Source organism: Ochotona curzoniae, unplaced genomic scaffold, assembly GCF_017591425.1.
Source record: "Ochotona curzoniae isolate NIBS_2020 unplaced genomic scaffold, NIBS_Ocur_1.0 scaffold_4683, whole genome shotgun sequence".
Taxonomy (NCBI): domain Eukaryota; kingdom Metazoa; phylum Chordata; class Mammalia; order Lagomorpha; family Ochotonidae; genus Ochotona; species Ochotona curzoniae.
The window spans coordinates 24,442,335-24,457,056 of NW_024467121.1; the positions used below are offsets into that span (position 1 = coordinate 24,442,335).

The 14,722-nt window shown below is 40.7% G+C and overlaps 1 protein-coding gene across 1 annotated transcript in view; it reads left to right on the top strand.

The window, feature by feature from the left end:
• PLD5 (phospholipase D family member 5) overlaps nt 1-14,722 on the top strand; it is a 316,875-nt gene that overhangs the window by 118,938 nt on the left and 183,215 nt on the right. The gene's annotated exons all lie outside the window — the stretch shown is intronic.

Sequence of the window (14,722 nt, forward strand, 5' to 3'; positions counted from 1 at the left end):
TTTTGCCAAATGTATGTTGAATGAAATGCTACACACACAGACATACACACACGCGCACGTGCACACACAATGTCTTGCAGTTTCAGATATCATTTACTTTGATAAAAGTTGTTTTCTACTCATGTATTGCTTTTTTTCATTTAGAATGGGAGTTGTAAGAGGACAGACATATATATCTTGTTGCTACTATATCTGGGGCTTGGAATAGTGTCTGAATGTTAGACTCTGAATGAATGTTTCATGAATGCATTTTTATTTCATTCTTGCATTTTAATTATTAGGCAATCAGTCTAATGCAGAACATTCATGATAGAATATAGATATGCCAAAGTCTGCTTTATGTGTGATTTAATTAGTTACTAGTTTGGGGAGCTGAAGTATAGCCAACCATATGCATTATTTCATTCCTTTTTTGAGAAGACAAAACTTATCTAAAGCCTCAAGGCTGATTATGAAATTATAGTGTTATTCAAAGACTTGGTTTTCCTTAAAACAACTGTTTACTGGACCTGGACTTCAGAGGCCAAGTTCCTATCTACAATAACCTCTTCTGTGTCTCATGACTGCCAGAGGCACGTTGCTAGCCTCTGCGGACCAAAGGTAGGCTAAGGGATTTAATGTCAGTTTTTAGAAGAGTATCACTTGTAAACATAATTTTCCAACACGGTGTCATCAGGAAAAATTCAATAGTTTGCCTTTAAATACAGCAGTGATTGTATAAAAACAAAGTAATAAAGAATATTCAGTTGTTTAACAGTATTGTATATAATTCAAACCTCTTACCTTGATCATTCCATCACAGCACTCCATGTCAATTGTATCATAACTTCAGTGTAGCGCTTTATGTTAACAAGGGAAAGCTTTTGGCTTCTTTCAGGTGGACACTGTCCTTTCAAAGGTTTTTGTGCGGTGAGTAGGAGAATGTATTTATACACATGTGTGTGCATGCTGAGCATACAAGGACTGTGGGAACACAGAGGTGATTACTTTTGTTTGGCTGATGCTATTTCTGAAGTTGGTAGCTGTCATAATATTGTATTAACCATGTTTCAATTTTTTCTTTCTGTGATGATGCTTTGATGTGTCAAGGCTCTGCTAATCTCAGAGAGGTTGCCTTTACCAAGACAAATTTCCAAAGAAAAAACCCAGTTTGCTTATAGACATGACTTTCAGGTGCAAGTCTATTCACCCGAAACCATAGCACTGTCTACCTGCTATCCACTAACTCACGCCATGCCAGTATTTCTACTCTGAATTGCTGAAAGACTAGATACCAGACAGTCACACTGTGGCCCTAAACCTGCTAAGATGACCCAAACTGTCCAATCCTAAATGGATTCAGTCCTGGTTCTCCTGCTTTGCCCATTTGCTGCTGTGGAAACCTGAATAAAGGCACTGACTCACACCTTCTTTCTGCCCCCCAGGTGTGTCCTTGTTTGGGGCTGAGTGGCCAGGCATGTGCCTACCCTGTGGGAACTGCAAATAGCCACTGCTTCTCCAAAGGCAGTAATCTCTGGATCTGTCACTTTGCAATAACTAATGAAAACAAATGCTGAGTTAATTTTAAGATCATTTTTTCAGCACAGAAAAAAAAATGCATACTTTCTGTCCCATCTTCCAAATCCCTAAGGACATCTGGTTTTATTATTTGGCACCTTTGGGAGTACTCAAAAATTATTTCATTCTCATTCTTTTTAGTTAGTTATTTTTCTCTCTTTGCGAAAGACCATATAAAGCAATGAACCTTGGATGAAGGTAGGATTTGATTATACTCCAACCCTCAGAGAAAAATTTAATTCACCAGTTCTTAGAAGTCAACAGAGGAGACATACGTTTGCACACAGGCAAGTACCTAATTCACATCACAAGATCATAACAGAAAATTTGTCCTGGAAATAAAGCAAAACCATCAAGATACCGATGTTATATCCTACAAAGTAACAGTCGTTCAGGTCCTAGGGTGATGATGGAAAGCAGATCATTATAATGATTTGAAAATTATTTGAAAAAAAGTTTGAAAATTTTATCAAATATCAGAGAGGAGAAGGGATGGGAGAGGCTGGGATATTTTCCTGTATATTTGAACACAGATGTAAGGTTTGAAAAGGTCAATGGGCTTAAGTGTGATGAGCTTTACTAAGCAATTTTTAGGACTTAATGAAGCAGTGAGTGGACTGGGGTGGGCTAGTGATAGGACAATGCAGAGAAGCCAAAAGAACTTACTGGGACGAGACTCAAAAAGGAGGGAAAGAGCCCTGTGTACCCTGAGGTCATCTGAGGATGTTGCTCCTTAGTTGTGATTCATTGAGTTGCTTTGTTGGATTTGCACTCAACATCTACCTAATCTTTCAGAATGATAGTGGTTCTTAAATTTTGTTAAAAGGGATAACTTTTCTTCTGAAATAACCCATGAGTAGACAAGAAGAGGCTACTGCCAGGGCCTTAATGACTAATCTAGGGAAGCGGGAAATGCCTTCATTGTCTCATTTGCAGGCATACTTCAGGGTTCAGGAAGTCTTTGTAGCACAATGCTGTAGATGCTGCTATGTGTGATCTAGCTCCTGCCTAATGCACCTTGTGCAGCAATGGGTGATGGTTCCAGTACTCATGCTGCTACCCACAATTTGGGACATGCAAATGGAGTTCCAATTTCATAGCTTTTGCCTGTCACATCACTGTCTATTTTGTGCTTTGGAGAAGTGAACTAATAGGTGGACGGTGTCTCTGTCCACCCCAATCCTTTGTCTTTAAATGTTTCAAATAAAAATAAATAAATCTTTAAAATAATAATAATGAGAGGGATACAGCACAGGAGCAGTGGCTAAAGTCCACATCTTGTATGCACCTGGATGCCATATAGGTGCTAGTCCATGTCCTGGCTGCTCCACTTCCCATCCAGCTCTCTACTTGTGACCTGGGAAAGCAGTAGAGGACAGCCCAAAGCCTTGGGACCCTGCACCCATGTGAGAGAGAGACCTGAAAGAAGCTCCTGGATCCTGGCTTTGGATCAGCTCAGCTCCAAACATTGTGGCCACTTGGGAGAGAACCAGCAGATGGCAGATCTTTCTGTTTCCGCTCTGCATATCTGTCTTTCCAATAAAAATAAATATAAATAAATATTAAAAATAAAATAAATGCAGAGTGACAGAGAAATAGAGGGAGCAAGACCTTCAATTTGCTGCTTCATTCCTTCAAATGGCCACAGTGGCCAGAGCTGAGCTGAATCAAAGCCAGGTGTCAGAAATTTCTTCTGGATCTCCCACATGGGTGGAGGGTCCTAAGGACCTAAGCCAACCTTGCTGCTCTCCCAGCATGTAAGCAGGAAGCTGGATTGAAAGTAGAACAGCCATGACCAGAAATGGCTCCCATGTGGGAGGGATGCTGGTGCTGCAGGCATAGGATTAGCATGCACTAGCCTGTATCACTCTGCCTTGAAACTAATGACTCTTTAAAAAAGAAATTTAAGGGCCGGGCATGATAACCGAGTGGCTGAAGTCCTCATGTTGCATCTGCCAGGATCTCATATGAGTGCTGGCTCTAATCCAGGCTGCTCTAATTCCCATCCAGCTCCCTACTGTGGTCTGGGAAAGCAGTGAAGGACAGCCCAAAGCCTTGGGACTCTGCACCTGCTTGAGAGACCCAGAGGAAGTTCTTGGCTCCTGGCTTCTCGCTTCAGATCAGCTCAGCACTGATTACCATGGCCACTTGGGGAGTGAATCAGAGGATGGAAGATCTCTCTCTCTCCTTCTCTTTGTAAATCTGATTTTCCAAAAACACAAAATAAATCATAAATGAATAATAAATAAACTTAGAACATGTTCATTTTGGTGTAAAAGGTTTTGTTAAAAAGTATTTTTACTTGAAATCTTTATAGAGAGAAAAGAAAAGAGATCTTCTGTCCATTGGTTCATCCCCCAAACAGTCCCAGAGGCCAGAGCTGAGCAGGTCTGAAGGTGGGAGCCAGGAGCTTCTTCTGGGTCTCCCTCGTGCGTGTAGTTTCCTAAGGCCTGATCCATCTTCTGCTGCTTTCCCAGGCCATAAGCGAGGAGCTGGATCAGAAGTGGAACCAACTGTCTCTGACATGGAATGTGAGCTCTGCAAGCAGATTAGCTTGCCATACAGTGCCAGCCCTGGTGTGAAAGTTTTTGAAATACATGCATAGTTTCATAATATGCATCTCCATGAACTTTCTGAAGACTGTATATTATTTTCAATGTATATGAAAATTTCAATCTGCATCACATTTGGAACAGTGAAGAATTTCAGTAAATGTCAGCTTGGTCTCTTTTGCCCAGAAATGTCATTCCATTGATTTATCATAGAACTCCTTAAAGCCCCAGTTTTCTAAAATTGCCTCATGAAAGTCACAGATGGCAAATGAAGTATGTTGCTTAAACTTACATCCATTATTAGCATGTTAGTGTAGACATATTTGCATATTTTTCATGAATTGTTGAAAAAATGAAACTATATAAGGTTAAGTTGTATGGTAGACTAAAAGCAATGCCTTAAGTCGTTAAATAGTGTGGAAATGTCTCAACATATGAATAGGAATAAATATGTGGGTGCAGTGGAAAGTGGATGGAGACATACATCCTCCCTTAGGTTTAGAAAAATGATGTAGGAGTTGAAAAGGAATAGAGTTGCTAGGAAAAGAGACAGTAGCTACAAAATAATATAAAACACGAGATGGGCTCCTATTTGACCTGAGACATGAGAGCCGTGCTCTAAGCCACTGTTGACTGTGTGTTTGAAATACTCTTCCTGGATGCTGTTGTGCCCCAAGTCCACATGGAGATTTGCATAGTATTCTTTTCTTGGAACAACATTTTGCTCTTTCTCAGACTTTGATATTTTAACAATAATTTTGTCACTACACAAGCTTATATGCATAGTTTTTTGCTTGTTTGTTTTACACAATCTCTTGGCATTAAGGCGCATGAGCTGAGATTTATTTGAGAAGGAGAAGACAGCAGGTATATGAAGGGGAACAGGCTAACAGTGAAATGGGCCATTGGAAGAGTAGTTTGATCGTTTATTGGAAGAGTAGTTTGATCACATTTCTCCTAGGAACATAACTGCACACGTGAGTGGTCCCAGTGCCCACCACACACATGATGGCAAGCAAAGGGCCAGGCGTACTTACAAGGAGGGGAAATGTGTTTATTGCTGCAGGTCTCAGCCCTGCTGGGCTAAGCTGCCTCCTGGACAGGAGAAGGAACGAGTGGAATTTGGCATTGGTAAATGTTGACTTTTGGACTGAGGAAGAAAGCTTCTAGGGTGTGGGAAATGAAGAACTGAGATGAGAGGAAAACAAACTGTAAGAAAAATTTTGTACTATGTAGAGAGTAATTGGTGGGAACCCAAAATTGTGAATTCTCACCTCACCAGTTAGTGTTAATTATTTCTAATCTAAATGTGTGTTTTTATTGTGGCAAAATATGCATAACTTTACATTTTTAACCACTAAGTGCACAGTACAATGGTATTAAGTATATTCATGTTGTACCACCATCACCAACATGTGTTCACAAAACACTTGTTGGGTTCTGCAAGCCTGAAATTCTGCACACCATTATCTCCTGTTTCTCAACCTCTGATAACCCCTGTTCCAACTTCCAGCTCTGAATTTCGCAGCCCTAATCACCTCATTAAATGGATTCATGCAACATTGATCCTTTTTTTCTTTTGTTAAAGTTTTCTTCACTGAGTATAGTGGCTTTCAAGGTTAATTACTGTAGCATGCATCAAAATTTCCTCCCCTTTTAAGGGTGAATATTTCATTGTATGTGGATGCGACATTTTACTTATCCCTTTGCTCATTTGAGTGGTCTCTGTCTTGTGGCTGTAGTGAAAGATGCTGCTAGGAGTGTTGAACACATATCTGATTCCTTACATTCCATTTTTCTATAAAGTAAGGGAGTTCCTGGATCCTAGGTGATCCTGTTGCTAATTGAGAGAGCACGATCCTAGCACAGTTTTGACTATCCCGTTCTGCACCGTCAGGAGCACACAGGGATCCGTCGTCGCCAGCACTTGCTCTTTCTGATCGCTTGATGCTGATGTCCTGGTGCTGTGAAATACCTCATTGCAGTTTTGATTTGCATTTCCTGTCTTTTCGTGTATTTATTGATCATGGACATATTTCTTTTGAAGGAATGTTAATTACTTTTTTTTTTGGTCATTTTTAAGTTGTTTTTGTTGCCACTGTGTTTGCTTTCTTTTTTCTGGGAGCTGTCCAGGTCTGGGTTATCAAGCCTGCTGTGTGAGCTTGTCATGGGATGAGGTTACCTCTCAATCGAGAGTATAAAATTACATCCTGGTGTGATAGCCTAGCAGCCTTGCATGCAGCACGAATTCCTAGGGGCACTAATTCATGTCCCAGCTGCTCAGCTTCCCATCCAGCTCTGTGCCTGCGGCCTAGGAAAGCAGAAGAGGATGATCCAAAGCCTTAGGACCCTGTACAAATCTGAATGAAGCTCCTGGCTTTGGATTGGCTCAGCTTCAGCCATTGCAGCCACTTGGAAGTGAACCAGTAGATGGAGGATCTTTCTCTCTCTTCTCTCTCTGTATAGCTGCATTAATAAATAATGCTTTTAATTGTATCCTGTTGACTGGAACAGCAGCAGATGTTCTCAGATGATTTTGTGCTAAGAGCCTCTGTTGACTATGAAAGACTTAAAATGTGCTCAGGGAGGCAAGCAGTTCTGAAGACTGATTTGATGACTGTGGAGAGGGTCATGCTGTTCCGATTTTTCAGGAAGCTAGATAGCACAGCTGTGAAGGCTGGACCCACATCACCCTGGGAAGAATGGACGATTATTAGATGCAGACAGACAACCAAAGTTGACTGCACAGTGATGTCTGAGGTAAGGGTTTCAAAACAGCACCATTTTCTGCCCAGATACAGCTGCAATCAAACCTCTTACCTGCTTCCACTCCCTGCAGACTTGGAAGGAAAGGCCAGGAGTGCTCTACAGGACTGGAGTGCATAGTCAGGAAGCGCAGGGATGTAAACCAAAGTAAGAGGTTGGTAAGGGTAAGAGCAGGACGTGGCAGACAGGAAGGAAAAGCAGTTTTTAAAGTGGGGAAGCCCTGTATTAAACAGGGGCTGCTGAAGGCTGGCCTGTGTAGGTGAGGCCTTGCTGGGGTGGAACCCACACCTGAGCCTCTCTGATGAATGGAGTCAATGACAGGTCATTGCTGTGAGATAATAAAGAATGTATCACCCATACTTACTCATTTGCTTTTGATATTGCAGTTTAGGAGTTTAGAAGGCGATTGCTTCTGCTTTGGCATGAGTAATAGGTATACGGTGATGGGGAACAGGAGGAGTGGAGGAGCAATTGCTATTAGTGCTTTTAATGACTCCTCCAATGGAAGATTGATGAGAAGCCTGCATGCGGCTCAGCTCAGCCCAGCCCAGCCCAGCTTTCTCTGAGCCTGAGGCTGTAGTAATCAGGTAAACCTCCAGTAGAGTGACTGCTGTGTGACTGCTGTAACCTGTAGAACTGATTGTACCTGAACCTATAGACTGATTGTAACCTATAGAAAACTGGGGCTCTGTGTGATGGTCAGATATCCTCTCACTCTGCCTGGGTCCACAAAGCAGTGTTTACGTAGATCATCCTGCTGTGCTATGGGCGTGACCATGCCCTGTGTGTGATTTGTGATGGATGGGCTTTTAGTTAGGAAAGGAGATTGATAAATAAAGCAGCACTAAAGAAAAGAGGAATGTTGGCATATGCAAGAGCAGCAAGCAGGCTGCAGTTTATTCCCAAGGAGAGGTTCTACAGACAAGATTCTCTAGATCTTTTAAAACATCCACAAAGATATTTAACCTCTGCCTGTTTTCCTGCAACTGCTAATGATCTCACCTGATTGTATTATAAAATGGCCTTTCTTTTCCTGTTGCCTCAAGAGGTGACCATTTGAAGTATTTTGACCCACTGTAACCAGAGCAAAGTGATGGTATATTTTGTAGGGAAAGCTCACGCAGTTCAGCTAGGGAAAGTGAGTCATTGGTAAGCATTATTCAGGAGGCTCAGAGTTGGGGGATTGATGAGAGATTAAAAGAAGAAAGGAATGGTGGTAGGCGTAGGGAGCAGTGAGGGATAAAGGAGAAAAGCAAGTCTGAAACAGTAAGAAGGGAGACAGAGATGCAGGTGGGCAGGGGAAAGCCTGTAGGGTGTTAGGGCTGAGGTAAGAAAGAAGGGTATGGAGCAGACACGGCAGCTTAGTGGCTGAGGTCCTTTCCTTGCTTGCACCGGGATCCCATATTGTGACCAGTTTGTGTCCCAGTGACCCTGCAAACTATCTAGCTCCCTGCTGTGGCCTGGGAAAGCAGTCGAGGATGGACCAACACCTTGGAACCCTGCACCTGTGTGGGAGACCTGGAAAAAACACCTGGCTCCTGACTTTGGATCATCTCAGCCCCAGCTGTTGTGGCCACTTGGGGAGTTAATCAGTGGACAGAACATGTTTCTCTCTATATATCCGACTTTCCAATAAAAATAAGTAAATCTTTAAAAAAAAAAAAAAAGAAAGGTTTTGTCACAGATTCAATATGCTCCAGTTCACTACAGGTCTCCTGGGTTCAATAGGATGTGCTCTCCTAGGGCTATCTCAGAAAGTAATGAACTGACTGGGTGTGTCCAAGCAAAGAAGAACAATGCTCTGGTCAGATTCTGAAGGAGTATGTGTGTTAATCAGATTAGAGGGGAAATTGAACACTGGAAACACCAAAGATACATTTTTTTTTTCACCTACACTTTTGTTGGACCCAGCATTAATTTGGACTTTGTTTTTCATTTTAATTACCTGAAATATTATTTTGTTTTAACAGCAGTATTTTCTCCCATACCGATGAAATACCAATTTTTACAGAGATCAGGAAGCTAATTAGAAAGGGAAAGAACCTTCAGTATTTGTTTATGTTAGGAGAATTCACTTACTTCTCAGCAACTTAACTTATTATCTTTCAACTAGACCTTACACAATTATTGTAAAAATAACATATACTTGTATCTGCTGTGTAATTGAAATGAATGTGTAATTTAAAATTATAAATCAAGCTATTCCATGGATTACTCAAGTGGAAAAAAAAGAGGAGGGGGAAGAAAACAATACTAGTTGACTGACTTTAGAACAATGCTTCTATCATATTAAATTGAGATTTGCAATTACTTTGTTACATTGAAATATTCAAAAACTTTTTCTGGCTTGTTCAAAGTAGAGCGTAAAACGCAAATTTCCAGAATCGACTTGTCAAGGCTTGCTGGCAATTGCTTGTCATTTTTGTTCATGTTTATATATAATGAATGAGAGGGAGCTAGAGAACCTTGACAGTGTAGCATTTCTCTGTTAAATATTGACTGCTTCCTGCTGACATGGCCTGAGTGTTCTCAATCATTCACTGATATTCAAAATGATTCATTTCACTTTATGGTGGGCACGGAGGAACATTTCTAATTTTTATTGTTGGACCAATGTGCAGGGAAGCCAGAGGGTGGTGAGTGGGAAATCCAGAATGGGCCTGCTCAAGTGGAGCTGTTTAGTCTAGCAAGTCACCATCACACCCACTGTGAGGGTTTTTTTTTTTCTTTAAGGTTAATTTATTTTTATTGGAAGGACAGGTTTACAGAGAGGAGAGACAATCATCTTCCATCTGCTGGTTCACTCCCCAAGTGGCCTCAATAGCCGGAGCTTTGCCAATCCGAAGGCAGGAGCTTCATCCGGGTCTCCCAAGTCGGTACAGGGTCACAAAGCTTTGGGCTACCCTTGACTGCTCTCCCAGGCCACAAGCAGAGAGCTGGATGGTAAACGGGGCCTATGTGACATGAACCTATGTCCATATGGGATCCTGGCGTGTGCAAGGTAAGGACTTTAGTCACTGGGCTACCGTGCCGGGCCCATGTTTCTTTTCATACTTGAGGCTACCAGCAATTACATATAGGAAACAATGGACTGACTTGAGGAGGCTTACTGAGTGTCCTTCCTACCTTAGCTTCACTAAGTATACTGAATGTTTTTGCCCTGGAGTCAGACTGTCTTCAGGTTCGAAGTGCCTTTTTTGTTCCATTTGTCTTTGATTGGCTCTGTTGTTCTTTTTGCTTTCTTGTGCATCGTTCAACTCATTAACCATTGACAGAAGAAACGAATGTGTGGCTAGGTCTCCAGTGTCCTACTCCTTTCAGATTTCTTTCTCAAAAATGGATAAAACAGCAAGTTGAATCCAGCCATCTGTGTTCCATGAGGTTCTGAAGTTCCATGAGTCTCCAAGTGTCCCCTGTAATTTTTGAAACATACATGAAATTTTATGCTTTGCCTAGTAATTGGAAGGACTTTAGGTAAATGTTGAAGGCTATATAAGGGTGCTGTCTGGTGGTGCTCAGCTGTGTCTTAGGAAAATTGACCAGTAATGTTTCCTGGGCTAGAAGCAGTCCAGGAATAGACTTCCTCATCTATCAGAGATGCTTTTGATCTCAACTAATTGAAAACTATAAATGATAACAAATGCAGGATGAACTGTGAATACCTTTAGCCTTACATAACCCACTGAATCTCATAAAACCTTTCTCTTCATGACAGATAAACACTGTGGTAGTTCCATGTGATTCCACTGAATCTTTCTCTATTCATCTACAACCATATATTCATTTTATGTCTATATAATGTCCCTTAGCTATTATAATGTATCAAGTCAAAATATTCCCATTTTTCTTTTTACCAATAATGCTGTAGTGAATATATTTTATTATACATTTGTGCACATGTAAGCAATTCTATGAAATTCTCCTCATGCCAGTGAAATTAAATGTCAAGGATATGCACATTTAAAATTCTTATAAAAGCTGTCTGATTCTTATCCAATCAAGGTCAGCTAGTTTGCATTTTTAACCAATATTGCTTTCCCCAACTCCTCCCATTTATAGCTGTCAATGTTAATTATTGCTAACTCATGTGCAAAGATATGTGATTGTCGGAAGGCATACATTTTTAGCTATTAGAATTCTTTCTCAGTCTTCTTACTGTTCTTTCATCAGAGACATGGATCTGATGTATATTGGCTTTCCAGGATTGATTCCCTGTTTCTTTTGAGATTTCTTTCAGGCGTGTTAGAACTGTTGGAAGATAGAGGACATTAAATATTGAAAGTCTGCTGGAGCAAACAGTAATTCATGAATTATCCAGCTGCAAAACACAGGAGGTTTGGGTTGTACTGAAGGTGAATGAGGGAAAGGCTTTCACAAAGTAAGTGTGGAAACAAGACAAAGTATTTGGTTAATGTGGAGCAACAGCCTTTTTTGGATCATTCTGTGGTGGAACAACACAGCAAGCTGGTTAGGGGTATGAGTGTAGATAGAACCCTCAAACTGGGTCCACTTGGCAGGCCAAGGGCCAATCACTGACATTTCCACTGAAGGTATGAGGAAGTGCATCTTTATTGCAAAGCTCAGGGGAAGGAGCTGGACAGCTATTGCTTAATACCCAGATCCAGCAAAGAGTTACAGGAGAAGTCACTGATTAAAATTGGGATTAAGAGGTACATGATCAGCTCATGTTCAAGTTACTGGATGATCAGTGTTGCTTGTAAATGTACTTTGATGCTTGGTGGTACTGTGCTCCTTAAGGAATTTATGATAGCCAGGTGGACTTTGACCTAGAAGGAGGTTACATGCAAGTTATAGTTGGCCTTTTGCCCCAGTCCTGGAGTTTCCCTGTTTGGCCATAGAATTATCCTGAGCAAACCTCTAGATATCACTGTCTATACCAAGGATTTATCTATTGGAGAAGCAAATGGCTTCTTGATTTGTTGATTAGAGTTTTGTTGGCCATTTACATCATTCCTCCAAGTCAATGAATTCCCTTTAATAGAGGATGCTCACTCGGGTCCTGGAGCCTATACCTGCCCCACTTGTTGCCCGCCCCAGTACTGGTGAGCATCCGTGAGTTCCGTGATCACACATAGCTCAGCCAATCACCATCTAAACTCTTGAGCTTTCCAGCAGGATTTGTAGTTCCTTAGGGTTAGGCCCACATATCCCCCACAGAATCCAACACTGGACATGGTTTGTCTTTTGCGTGCTGGTTAGTGCTATGACCCAGTCGAATATAACCCATCCCCTGATCTGACACTCACTGTCAGATACTGGGATCTAGCCCTGCCAGACAGGCCCCCAGCCATAGCTCGCATTTGTGCTGGCATGTAGTGGTCAGCCATGTTCCATGCTAACTAGTCCAACCCAGGACTTCCATGTGGGCTTGGAGTATCAGCCTGAGCCATACAGATCCTCACATCTCTCCACTCCAAACCACCAGATCTCAGTCCTCTCGCTTACCTGCAAGTTCAGTGGCCCTGATGTTGGGTGTCTCTCAGGATTCATTCCTGACCTACACCACGTACTGTGGCCTTATCCGTGGATGTCCCTAGGCAGTAATTCCATGCCTCCAAGATCCTCGAGCTCTCCAACAGGTGGCCAACAGGCAGAACCATGCTCCAGTTGGTGGTCTGGCTGGCCACAAGCCCAGAACCCTCCCCCTGCCTAGCAGTGGTAGATGTGTAACTAGAATTCCCCAGCAGGAAGCCTGGGCCAGCATGGGTCCTCTCAGCCACAGCCACATGGATGGGGGACCCAGGCACCCATACTGCTGCTCAGACTTTGATAGTCTGTCTTTGATAGTCTTTTTTTTTTTATGTTTTTATTGGATAGGAAGATTTACAGAGACAGAGATACAGACAGAAAGATGTTCCATCCACTGGTTCACTCCCCAAGTGGCTGCAATGGCCAGAGCTGAGCCAGTATGAAGCCAGGTGCCTCTTTCAGGTCTCCTATGCAAGTGCAGGGTCCCAAGGTTATGGGCCATTCTCCACTACTTTCCCAGACTACAAGTAGCAGGGAGCTGAATGAAAAGCCAGGACTTGAACCAGTGCCCATATGAGATCCCAGCTTGTGAAAGGCATGGATTTAGCTACTGGGCCCAGATTATACTCCTTTTAATAGTAAAATATTGTCATAGAATTATCCTCACTATAATAGAGATATCATCTGTACTTCATTTCTAAAAATTTTATAAACTAGGCAATAGCTTTGGAGTTGGTCTTGTGTAGTTGAGTTTTTGCTTGAGTTTTTATTCTGTCTTGCTATTTTGGAAAAGGTAGCTTTAACATTTCACATGTTCTTACTTTTTAGGCTAACTTGAGCTCATAATGTTGAATTTTTGTTTCATTTTGCAAATGTGTTTATGTGATATTAATCAATGAAAAATATTGGCAACTAGTAAACAAGATCCTGAGTTGTAAAATTCATTTGATATATTAACTCTTATTTTAAAAATTGTATTTAGTTATTCATCACTTATTCAACAAATATATATCAGGCATTGTGAAGCTATAAAGATTCTAGAATTCAAGGAACTCAATGACACAGATTTAAAAGTAGAAAAGCAATGTAGGGTCAAATAATGAATTCACATTTTTTTGTAAAGAAAAGAATCAACTAAGATTCTGTAGAAATAATTTTGATCATTGCATCTTTAAAAGTATTAATCATTTTCTGGAGTAGGAGTACTCTTTAGTGGCATTATAAGAAGTTAAACAGGCACAGACAAATAAGAAACCTCATCATGCTTTCATGTTTAATTTACAGTCAGGCTGAGGCATCTATGACCTTTTGCAGCATTTCAGAGGAATCTGAAGTTGAAAATCGAGAAATTCTGGTCTATTGAAGTTATGATTATGACATATCCCCCTTCTATGCACAGAGTACATAATATGCTCTAAACTAATAATAAAAATAGGAATTATATAAACCAGGGACATAGTCATTTATTATTAGTAGTAGTGTGTACGGTACATATTTAGAGGTTGTGTATTTTTATAGAACTGGGGAGCAGTTATATAAATGTGAATAATGTGTTACAGAATGATGTTATGAAGGCTGTGAAATCACTAACAAGAAGTTTTCAGCTGCACTGCAATCTTAGGGGACCGATGTTGTGAATACAGTCTGTCATTGATTGACATGTCATTATCTGGGGTATGTCTGATTACATTTATAGCTAGAAAGAGTTTCTTTAGAGGTATCCTTTCCCTGACTTCATGCATTTTAATATATTGTGTTTTCATTCATTTCATTTATTTATTCATTCATTTATTTCTAATTATCCTTTAAATTTCTTGATTGATCTATTTACCATGTAATTTTGTTTAACTTGCAAATATTTGAGTTTTCCAAAGATTACTCTGTTGCAAGCTGCTAATGTAATTCTGTTGTGGTCAGAGAACATTTTTTGTGTGATTGAAATTCTTTGAACTTTGATGAGTCTGGTTTTATGGCAAAAAATATGTTCCATTTTGGTAGACATCCTAGATGCTCTCAAGTAAAAGAGGGATGCAACTGCTTTTAGTGGAGAGTATATGAGTGGCAGTTTAGTAAAGCTGTTTGATGGTGTTGTTCAAGACAGATGCACACACATATGCACACATTTAAGTTTTCTTTATCTTTTCTACCCATTAATAAGAAAATAATTTTGAAATCAGAGTAGTTCCAAATTTTAAATTTTTCTTTAAGTTCTGTTGCGCTTTGCTCTGTGTATTTTTTTTAAAGATTTATTTTATTTTTATTACAAAGTCAGATATACAGAGAGGAGGAGAGACAGAAAGGAAGATCTTCCGTCCGATGATTCATTCCCCAAGTGATTGCAACGGCCGGTGCTATGC